We start from the raw sequence: 12,064 nt of genomic DNA on the forward strand, positions 1-12,064 counted from the left end.
GCCTGCTCCTCCCTCTCCCCTACCTCTGCCTAGGGTTTCTACCTCCATCAAATTAGTTAGGGTGGAAACGAATCGGATGCGGATGCGGCTCAAATGAGTTAGGGTTCATGTAAGGGTGGAAACGAATCAAATTTCTAAGATGAATCATAAAATGAGTAAAATTTGACCACTTATTTCACTTTATAGTTGGATAATTGGAATATCCGCTACCACTTTCCACCCCTATAGGTTCATCAAATTAGATGGTAATTAGGGCAGTAGTTCTTAGGTACTAATTAGTTAGTAAGAACTAGCTACTAATTAGGTACTAGAATATTTTTATTTATAGTAAGTTTATTTTAGTAAGAACTAGTTGAATTAATAGAACTAGTTAGTAAGAACTTGTTGCTATTTTCTTAGTTAAAGCAATTTTCCCGCATCGACATGGATGATGCCTATCCCGCATCCTCGTCGTCGAGTCGGCGGAGGACGACACCTGCTTGACCAGATGGGCCATGTCCGGGACTGGGCTCCGCCGGGGTGGTACTGGGAGGCGCTACCTACCGGGGGGCGCAGGTTGGTGAGGAGCCAGCCTGTCGTTGACCCGAACCTTCTTTGGTGGTGGTCGCGTGGGCCAGTGACGGTCCAGAGGCTCGAGGACTCCGCGGAGGTGGTGCGTCACTGTGTCAGTGAGGAGGATGCGCACGTCCGTCGCTACTTGTTTGCGTTGGAGCACAGGTTCTCCAATACTTGGCAGGTTCTCCAGGGATCTCACTAGAGCTATGATCCCGTGATGGTTCCTTCTCTGTGGGTGTCCACCGCCCGCGCCGATACCTGTCGTGTGCTAGGGTTTTAGTTGTACTAGTGATGTTATATGTATGACACTATTCGGGATGTATTAGTGATAATATTCGACGATGTACGGACGCATGAGATGATTTACTTTTGCTTATTGAATGCATGCTAATTTGAGTCTGATAAGATATTTTGAAATGTATATCTTGTGTTGCTCAATATCCAAGTGGCCGGTCATGTTTGCAGGTTACACCTCCGAGTGGCCTATGTTTTCCGGAGTGTTGATTCATTTCTGTTCCGGCAAATTTCAGGCGCTCGATATATCCTATTTTAGCAAAGGTCATGCCGGATTTTTCCATGAATTTTCGCATGACTTTTGCCAGAATATGTAGGAAATATCGAGTGCCCCAGATTTGTGTGTTGAGTATCCTGGTAGTTGTCTTTTATCGATTTTCAATTAATGTTTTAACTATGAACATAGGAAATGTCTGACAACAAAAAGGATTTCGGTATTTGCAAATACTGCGAAGACGAGCGCGGCCTGTGCGATGGAATCTTCCTAGATGATGATAGGCGCTTCAGCATCAAGCTGGACGAGAACTTCGAAGTGGATACAGTAAGTCACAACGACAAGTCTTTTTTTGTAATTAAGCATGACATCTGCTTCATTTGCTTCAACTTATATTTTTTTTACTATTCTACTAGCGTATCCCCTGCCATGCAAGAGTTTTTGTATTGGATAAGATAGGTTTCAGTCATACTATGGAGGTAAAGAAAGTTTATTTGAAGACCGAGCATGGTTATATTTTCCACGCAAAATTATACAATTCAGACGACTACACCTATTTTGGATGCAAAACATGGCGAGCACTATGCAAGACTTATGCATTTCAGCCTGATATGGTTATCACCTTTGATATTCGTCCGGAAGATGATATTGAAGGTAACACCGACATCTGGGTCGATGTGCAGACGCCTCCAGTTACACCAAAATGTAAGTTTCTCAACCATATTTATGTCTTTGATATTGTTTATTCAAAAATAGTTGACAACTAATTTGTATTGTCAGCTTATTTCGGTGCAAGCAAACATGTCCAGCGCTTGGTAGACAGGACCTACTACTGTCCCGGGGCTGAACTAAACTGCGAGGAGCTAAGTCATTATGTTTCATGGCTTGAGGATCTTGATACCGTCAAGACAAATTTTCTTCCTGGACTTAGAAATCTTAGTACTGAAAACGTGCGACCAATAGTGTTCGTCATGAACTACGGTCACATCCATTTAGGAAGGATGGTAAGATTTTTACTATTTGTCCTCAGTGCATCTTTTCCATACATTATTTGTGAAGCTAAACTTCATTGCTAAGTATGTGACCATACGATGTTCTTCAACAGGGACTCCCGATGAATGTTGTGCCTTATGGGATCGAGACTAAAGGTACCATGAGTATTATTAACTTACAGCCAAGATATCCTACATGTTATTTTAGTGCATTCAAGATCAGCGATGAATGCTTAATAGTGCAAGACTGGACCAGATATGTGATGGGGGAGCGCAGACAAGTACTAGGGGGCAGCAAACAGATGTGCTACCCAAAATTAGGAGACATGTTCATCTGCATGCTCCAACTTGATCAAGGAGGAGAGCTACACATGTTTTATGTTGTTTTACCTAAGAGAGAGCAGCAGGAGTGATTAGCTAGAAATGAGTTTGAGGATGATGATGTGCTACACTATTACTATGATGATAAAATAGCTAGTGTTGGTGGTAATGACTGATGATTATTATTAGCTAGTGTTAGTGGTGATTAAATAAATATTGTTGGTGCTAATGATTATGATGATGATTAAATAGCTTGTGCTGGCAGATTAGATTCAAGTGGAGGCAACATGTGGTGCACATCGAAAGTACTACTAGTCCAAACTAGATCAAGTTTGGATTAGTAGTATACTTTTGACATGCACCACATATTGCCTCCACTTGAACCTAATCCACCTTCATTTGACACACTGTTATGGACATAATGATGTAAACCTCATAACTGGTATTGTACCAATATTTGTACGATGGCGCATAAATACACTAAAAAAACAATACTAGTAGCGATGGAAAGAAAACACGCTGCCAGTAGTTACATTAGCAGCAGCGTGGGAGTGAACAAGCGCTGCAGCTATTTGTCCTAGGAGTAGCGCGTGCGGCACGCGTTACTACTAAGCAATAGCTGTAGCGCCTTATTAGTAGCGCGCCTACCCGCGCTACTAGTGAGCACAAAACCAGCGCTACTGCTAGGGTTTTCCCTAGTAGTGACCCCTGCAGGGTTATCATTATCTATTCGAATAGCCGGATTCCTCGGATATGGAAACTTGGACCCCTTGCATAGTTCATAGACAAGTGAAAGTGGATACTCTAAAATGCGCAAGATAAGCGTGAGTGCTATGGATGGTGTTCTCGTAGGGAGACGTGAGCGGATCCATAGTGTTGTATTGATATGGTGAATATGTGGACTTGCGTGCGCCACCTCAAAAGAGTTACTTGCAGTCATAGTTTAGGATAGCCACTGAGTCAAATATGGCTTGCTACAGTCAAACTCCACCACCCCTTTGTTGATACCGATGCATATGTAGTTAGTTCTGATGTAAGTCTTGCTGGGTACATTTGTACTCACGTTTGCTTATTTTATATTTTGCAGAGAGATTTCAGTCTCGCTAGTAGTTCCGTGTGGACTTCGACGTTTAGCTTGATACCTCAGCTACGATCTTGTGCCCTCGGCAGGATCTGGTAGATAGTCAGGCTTCTCAGCCTTTTTCATTTGTAGAAGTCTGTACTCAGACATGTTAAGCTTCCGCATGTGCTTTGACTTGTATGATCTGAATGTTCGGTCATGAGACCCATGTTTGTTTTATCTGGCTCCTCGGAGCCTAGTGGATAAATACTTTGAGTCGTAGAGTTTTGTTGTGATGCCATGTTGTATTTACACATATCGAGCATATTGTGTGTATGATTGAAATGCTTGGTATGTGTGGGATCCGACAACCTAGTTGTTTATCCTTGGTAGCCTCTCTTATGGGGAAATGTAGTCTTGTGCTTCCATGAGCCATAGTAGTCCGCTACAGCCCGGTTCACCGGAGTCCTGCTAGCCCAACACTACTGCTCCGGAACACTTGATTGGCCGACATGTGATTCACTTTGTTCCTGTGTCTGTCCCTTTGGGGAAATGTCACGCGGTGACATCCGGAGTCCTGCCTAGCCTGCTACAGCCCGGGTTCCCAGAGTCCTATTAGCCTAGTTGCTACAGCCCGTATTCACACGCTGCTCACCGACATGCTCGATGTTGATTCATGTATGCCTGTCCCTGGTAAGTTAGTGCCACTTTGGGTTCACGACTAGTCACGTCGGCCCGGGTTCTCTGTCATATGGATGCTAGCGACACTATCATATACGTGAGCCAAAAGGCGCAAACGGTCCCGGGCCATGGTAAGGCGACACCCGTGGGAATACCATGCGTGAGGCCGCAAAGTGATATGATGTGTTACCGGCTAGATCGATGTGACTTGGAATCGGGGTCCTGACAGCTTTGGTATCAGAGCCTGACTGCCTGTAGGATTACCAAGCCAAGCTGGTCGAAGTCGTGTCTAGAAATGCTTTAGTTATATAAGGGAATTGATTGTGGATGGGAACGTTGCTGGAAATATGCCCTAGAGGCAATAATAAATTAGTTATTATTATATTATATTTCATTGTTCATGATAATCGTTTATTATCCATGCTAGAATTGTATTGATAAGAAACTCAGATACATGTGTGGATACATAGACAACACCATGTCCCTAGTAAGCATCTAGTTGACTAGCTCATTGATCAATAGATGGTTACGGTTTCCTGACCATGGACATTGGATGTCGTTGATAACGGGATCACATCATTAGGAGAATGATGTGATGGACAAGACCCAATCCTAAGCCTAGCACAAGATCGTGTAGTTCGTTTGCTAAAGCTTTTCTAATGTAAAGTATCATTTCCTTAGACCATGAGATTGTGCAACTCCCGAATACCGTAGGAGTGCTTTGGGTGTGCCAAACGTCACAACGTAATTGGGTGGCTATAAAGGTACACTACAGGTATCTCCGAAAGTGTCTGTTGGGTTGGCACGAATCGAGACTGGGATTTGTCACTCCGTGTAAACGGAGAGGTATCTCTGGGCCCACTCGGTAGGACATCATCATAATGTGCACAATGTCACCAAGGAGTTGATCACGGGGTGATGTGTTACGGAACGAGTAAAGAGACTTGCCGGTAACGAGATTGAACAAGGTATCGGGATACCGACGATCGAATCTCGGGCAAGTACAATACCACTGGACAAAGGGAATTGTATACGGGATTGATTGAATCCTAGACATCGTGATTCATCCGATGAGATCATCGTGGAGCGTGTGGGAGCCAACATGGGTATCCAGATCCCGCTGTTGGTTATTGACCGGAAAGGCATCTCGGTCATGTCTGCATGTCTCCCAAACCCGTAGGGTCTACACACTTAAGGTTCGGTGACGCTAGGGTTGTAGAGATATTAGCATACGGTAACCCGAAAGTTGTTCGGAGTCCCGGATGAGATCCCGGACGTTACGTGGAGTTCCGGAATGGTTCGGAGGTGAAGATTTATATATAGGAAGTCAAGTTTCGGCCATCGGGAAAGTTTTGGGGGTAATCGGTATTGTACCGGGACCACCGGAAGGGTCCCGGGGGTCCATCGGGTGGGGCCACCTATCCCGGAGGGCCCCATGGGCTGAAGTGGGAGGGGAACCAGCCCCTAGTGGGCTGGTGCACCCCCCCTTGGGCCTCCCCCTGCGCCTAGGGTTGGAAACCCTAGGGGTAGGGGGCGCCACCCTTGCCTTGGGGGGGCAAGGCACCCCCTTGGCCGCCGCCCCCCTAGGAGATTGGATCTCCTAGGGCCGGCTCCCCCCCTAGGCACCCTATATATAGTGGGGGGAGGGAGGGCAGCCGCACCCAAGCCCCTGGCCTCTCCCTCTCCCTCCCGTGACACTCCTCCGTCTCCCTGCGCTTGGCGAAGCCCTGCCGAGATCACCGTTGCTTCCACCACCACGCCGTCGTGCTGCTGGATCTTCATCAACCTCTCCTTCCCCCTTGCTGGATCAAGTTGGAGGAGACGTCTTCCCAACCATACTTGTGTTGAACGCGGAGGTGCTGTCCGTTCGGCACTTGGTCATCGGTGATTTGGATCACGTCGAGTACGACTCCATCAACCTCATTCTCTTGAACGCTTCCGCGCGCGATCTACAAGGGTATGTAGATGCACTCCTCTCTCCCTCGTTGCTAGATAACTCCATAGATTGATCTTGGTGATGCGTAGAAATTTTAAAATTCCGCTACGTTACCCAACAGTGGCATCATGAGTTAGGTCTATGCGTAGTTACTACGCACGAGTAGAACACAAAGCAGTTGTGGGCGTTGATATTGTCAATTTGCTTGCCGTTACTAGTCTTATCTTGATTCGGCGGCATCGTGGGATGAAGCGGCCCGGACCGACCTTACACGTACGCTTACGTGAGACTGGTTCCACCGACTGACATGCACTAGTTGCATAAGGTGGCTGGTGGGTGTCTGTCTCTCCCACTTTAGTCAGATCGGATTCGATGAACAGGGTCCTTATGAAGGGTAAATAGAAATTGGCAATTCACGTTGTGGTTTTGGCGTAGGTAAGAAACGTTCTTGCTAGAAACCTATAGCAGCCACGTAAAAACTTGTAACAACAATTAGAGGACGTCTAACTTGTTTTTGCAGCAAGTGTTTTGTGATGTGATATGGCCAAAGGATGTGATGAATGATATATGTGATGTATGAAATGATCATGTTCTTGTAATAGGAATCACGACTTGCATGTCGATGAGTATGACAACCGGCAGGAGCCATAGGAATTGTGTTTATTTATTTATGACCTGCGTGTCAACATAAACGTCATGTAATTACTTTACTTTATTGCTAAAGCGTTAGCCATAGTAGTAGAAGTAATAGATGATGAGACAACTTCAAGAAGACACGATGATGGAGATCATAATGATGGAGATCATGGTGTCATGCCGGTGACAACGATGATCATGGAGCCCCGAAGATGGAGATCAAAAGGAGCAAATGATATTGGCCATATCATGTCACTATTTGAATGCATGTGATGTTTATCATGTTTTACATCTTATTTGCTTAGAACGACGGTAGCTTAAATAAGATGATCCCTCATAATAATTTCAAGAAAGTGTTCCCCCTAACTATGCACCGTTGCGAAGGTTCTTGATTCTAAGCACCACGTGATGATCGGGTGTGATAGATTCTAACGTTCGAATACAACGGGTGTAAGCCAGATTTACACATGCAAGACACTTAGGTTGACTTGACGAGCCTAGCATGTACAGACATGGCCTCGGAACACGGAAGACCGAAAGGTCGAGCATGAGTCGTATAGGAGATACGATCAACATGAAGATGTTCACCGATGTTGGCTAGTCCGTCTCACGTGATGATCGGACACGGCCTAGTTAACTCGGGTCATGTTTCACTTAGATGACTAGAGGGATGTCTATCTGAGTGGGAGTTCATTGAGTAATTTGATTAGATGAACTCAATTATCATGAACATAGTCTAAATTGTCTTCGCAAATATGTTGTAGATAAATAGCTCACGTTGTAGCTCCCTGTTTCAATACGTTCCTAGAGAAAGATTAAGTTGAAAGATATTGTAAGCAATGATGCGGACTAGGTCCGTAGTCTGAGGAGTGTCCTCACTGCTACACAGAAGGCTTACGTCTTTGATGCACCGCTCGATGTGCAAACCCCTACAACGTCGTCTATGGATGTTGTGAACACCTGACAGACACATCCTGATGACTACTTGATAGTTTAGTGCACCATACTTTACGGCTTAGAATCGGGATTCCAATGACGTGTTGAACACCATAGAACATATGAGATGTTCCAAGAGCTGAAATTGGGATTTCAGGCTCATGCCCATGTTCAGGGGTGTGAGACCTCTGACAAGTTCTTTTGCCAACAAGATGGAGGAGAATAGCTCAGCTAGTGAGCATGCGCTCAGAATGTCTGGGTACTACAATCACTTAAATCAAGTGGGAGTTAAACTTCCAGATAAGATAGTGATTGATAGAGTTCTCTAGCCACTATCACTAAGCTACTAGATCTTCGTGATGAACTATGACATGCAAGGGATGGAGTTGATCCCGGAGCTGTTCGCGGTGCTTAAGACCGCAAAAGGTAGAAATCAAGAAGGAGCATCAAGTGTTGATGGTTTGACAAGACCACTGGTTTCAAGAAGGGCAAGGGCTAGAAGGGAAACTTCATGAATGGCAAAACCAGTTGCCGCTCCAGTAAAGGAACCCAAGGTTGAACCCAAACCCGAGACTAAGTGCTTCTATTGTAAAGGGGACGGTCACTGGTAGCGGAATTACCCAAATGCATGGTAGATAAGAAGGCTGGCAACTTCAACAAAGTATATGCGTGTTATTAATGTGTACCTTACTAGTACTCCTGGTAGCACCTGGGTATTGGATACTGGTTCAGTTACTATTATTGGTGACTTGAAGAAAAAGCTACGGACTAAACGGAGACTGGCTAAGGGCGAGGTGACAATGTGTGTTGGAAGTGTTTGCAAAGTTGATGAGATCACCATCGCACGCTCCATCTGCCTTCGGGATTAGTATTGAACCTAGATAAATGTTATCAGGTGTCTACATTGAGCATGAATGTGATTAGATCATGTTCATTGCAATACGGTCATTCATTTAAGTTAGAGAATAATGGTTATTCTGTTTACATGAATGATACCTTTCATGGTCATGCACCCTATGTGAATGGTTCATTGAATCTCGGTCGTGGTAATACACACGTTCACGCCAAAAGATGTAGAGTTAATAATGATAGTACCACTTTCTCGTGGCACTGCCGCTTAGGTCATATTGGAGTAAGTGTTGGGGAACATTGCAGAAAATTAAAAATTTTCCTACGGTTTCACCAAGATCCATCTATGAGTTCATCTAAGCAACGAGTCAAGGGAGAGAGTTTGCATCTACATACCACTTGTAGATCGCGTGCGGAAGCTTGCAAGGTGATGATGTAGTCGTACGCGACGCGATTCGAATCACCGATGACCAAGTGCTGAACGGACAGCACCTCCGCGTTCAACACACGTACGGGACGGGAGACGTCTCCTCCTTCTTGATCCAGCAAGGGGGAAGGAGAGGTTGAGGAAGACAGCTCCACTGGCAGCACGACGGCGTGGTGATGGTGGAGAGGCAGTACTCCGACAGGGCTTCGCCAAGCGCACAACGGAGGAGGAGAGGTGTTGGGGAGGGGAGGGCTGCGCCTTGGAGGGTGGTCCGGCTGCCCTCCCCTCACCCCTCTATTTATAGGGGGAAGGGAGAAGGGGGCCGGCCCCCTAGAACCCATCTAGGGGGGGTGCGGCGGCCTAGGGGGAGGGGAGAGGGTGGCTTGCCCCCCAAGTCAAGGGGGGCGCCCCCTCTAGGGTTCCCCCTCAACCCTAGGCGCATGGGCCCAAGGGAGGGGGGTGCGGCCAGCCCACCAGGGGCTGGCTCCCTGCCCCATGCAGCCCATGTGGCCCCTCGGGAGGGGTGGCCCCTCCCGGTGGACCCCCGGAACCCTTCCGGTGGCCCCGGTACAATACCGGTATGACCCCGAAACTTCCCGGTGTCCGTTTGACAACTTCCCATATATAAATCTTTACCTCCGGACCATTCCGGATCTCCTTGTGACGTCCAGGATCCCATCCGGGACTCCTAACAACATTCGGTAGTCACATACTAGTCTTCCTAATAACCCTAGCGTCACCGAACCTTAAGTGTGTAGACCCTACGGGTTCGGGAGACATGCAGACATGACCGAGACGCTCTCAGTCAATAACCAACAGCGGGATCTGGATACCCATGATGGCTCCCACATGCTCCTCGATGTTGTCATCGGATGAACCACTATGTCGAGGATTCGATCAAACCCTGTATGCAATTCCCTTTGTCAATCGGTACGTTACTTGCCCGAGACTCGATCGTCGGTATCCCAATACCTTGTTCAGTCTCGTTATCGGCAAGTCACTTTACTCGTACCGTAATGCATGATCCCATGTCCAACACCTTGGTCACATTGAGCTCATTATGATGATGCATTACCGAGTGGGCCCAGAGATACCTCTCCGTCATACGGAGTGACAAATCCCAGTCTCAATCCGTGTCAACCCAACAGCTACTTTCGGAGATACCTGTAATGCACCTTTATAGTCACCCAGTTACGTTGTGACGTTTGATACACCCAAGGCACTCTTACGGTATCCGGGAGTTACACGATCTCATGGTCGAAGGAAGAGATACTTGACACTGGCAAAGCTCTAGCAAAACGAACTACACGATCTTTTATGCTATGCTTAAGATTGGGTCTTGTCCATCACATCATTCTCCTAATGATGTGATCCCGTTATCAACGACATCCAATGTCCATAGTCAGGAAACAATGACTATCTGTTGATCACAACGAGCTGGTCAACTAGAGGCTCACCAGGGACATATTGTGGTCTAAGTATTCACACGTGTATTACGATTTCCGGATAATACAGTTATAGCATGAATAAAAGACATTTATCATGAACATTGAAATATAATAATACTTTTATTATTGCCTCTAGGGCATATTTCCAACAGTAAGATGCATGAAGAAACTCCATGTCAATGGATGTTTGGAGTCACTTGATTTCGAATCACTTGACACATGCAAGCCATGCCTCATGGGCAGGATGACTAAGACCCCGTTTTCAGGTATAATGAAACGGGCAAGTGACTTGTTGGAAATCATGCATGCTGATGCGTGTGATCCAGTGAGAATTGAAGCGTGCGGTGGATATCGCTATTTACTCATCTTCACTGACGATTTGGGTAGATATAGGTATATCTACTTAATGAAGCACAAATCTGAAACGTTTGAAAAATTCAAGCGATTTCAGAGTGAAGTTAAGAATCATCATAACAATAAGATCATGTTCCTATGATCTGATCAAAAGGGGATTTTCCGAGTTATGAGTTTGGCAATCACTTAAGACATTGTGGAATTGTTTCATAGTTGAAGCCACCTGGAACACCACAAGGTAATGGTGTGTCCGGACGTCATAATCGAACCCTATGAGATATGGTGCGATCTATGATGTCTCTTACCAATCTGCCATTTTCATTTTGAGGTTATGCGTTAGAGACAGCTGCATTCACTTTAGATAGGACACCATCTAAGTCCGTTGAGACGACGTCATATGAACATTGGTTTGGCAAGAAGCCAATGTTGTCATTTCTTAATGTTTGGGGATGCGATGCTTAGGGCTTCAGCCGGAGAAGCTCGAACCCAAAGCGGACAAACACATCTTCATAGGATACCCAAGGGTGATAGTTGTGTATACCTACTATCTCAGATCCGAGGGCAAATTGTTTGTCGCCAAGAATGGGTCCTTTCTCGAGAAGGAGTTTCTCTCGAAAGAATTGAGTGGGAGGAAGATATACTTGATGAGGTTGTCGAACCTTTACTTCAACCAGAGAGTGATGCAACACAGAAAGATGTTTTCTGTGGCGCCTATGTCTGTTGAAGAGGAAGTTAATGATAGTGATCATGAAGCTTCGGATCAAGTTGCTATCAAACCTCATAGGTCGACAAGGATATGTACTACTCCTGAGTGGTACGGTAATCCTGTCTTAGATATCATGTTGTTAGACAACAATGAACCTACGAGTTATGGAGAAGCGATGGTGGGCCCGTATTCCGACAAATGGTTAGAAGCCATGAAATCCGAGATAGGATCCATATATCAGAACAAAGTATGGACTTTGGTGGACTTGCCCCTTGATCGGCAAGCCATTGAGATAAATGGATCTTTAAGAAGAAGACGGACGTGGGCGGTAATGTTACCATCTATGAAGCTCGACTTGTGGGAAAGAATCTTTTCACAAGTTCAAGGAGTTGACTATGATGAGAATTTCTCACCCGTAGCGATGCTTAAGTCCGTCAGAATCATGTTAGCATTAGCTGTATTTTTCGTTTATGAAATCTGACAGATGGATGTCAAAACAAGTTTTCTTACCAGTTTCATAAGGAAAAGTTGTATGTGATACAATAAAAGGTTTTGTCGATCCTAAGGATGCTAAAAGGTATGCTGGCTCCAGCAATCCTTCTATGGACTAGAGCAAGCATCTCGGAGTCGGAATATATGCTTTGATAGAGTGATC

Source organism: Triticum aestivum, chromosome 5A (genome assembly GCF_018294505.1).
Source record: "Triticum aestivum cultivar Chinese Spring chromosome 5A, IWGSC CS RefSeq v2.1, whole genome shotgun sequence".
Classification (NCBI taxonomy): domain Eukaryota; kingdom Viridiplantae; phylum Streptophyta; class Magnoliopsida; order Poales; family Poaceae; genus Triticum; species Triticum aestivum.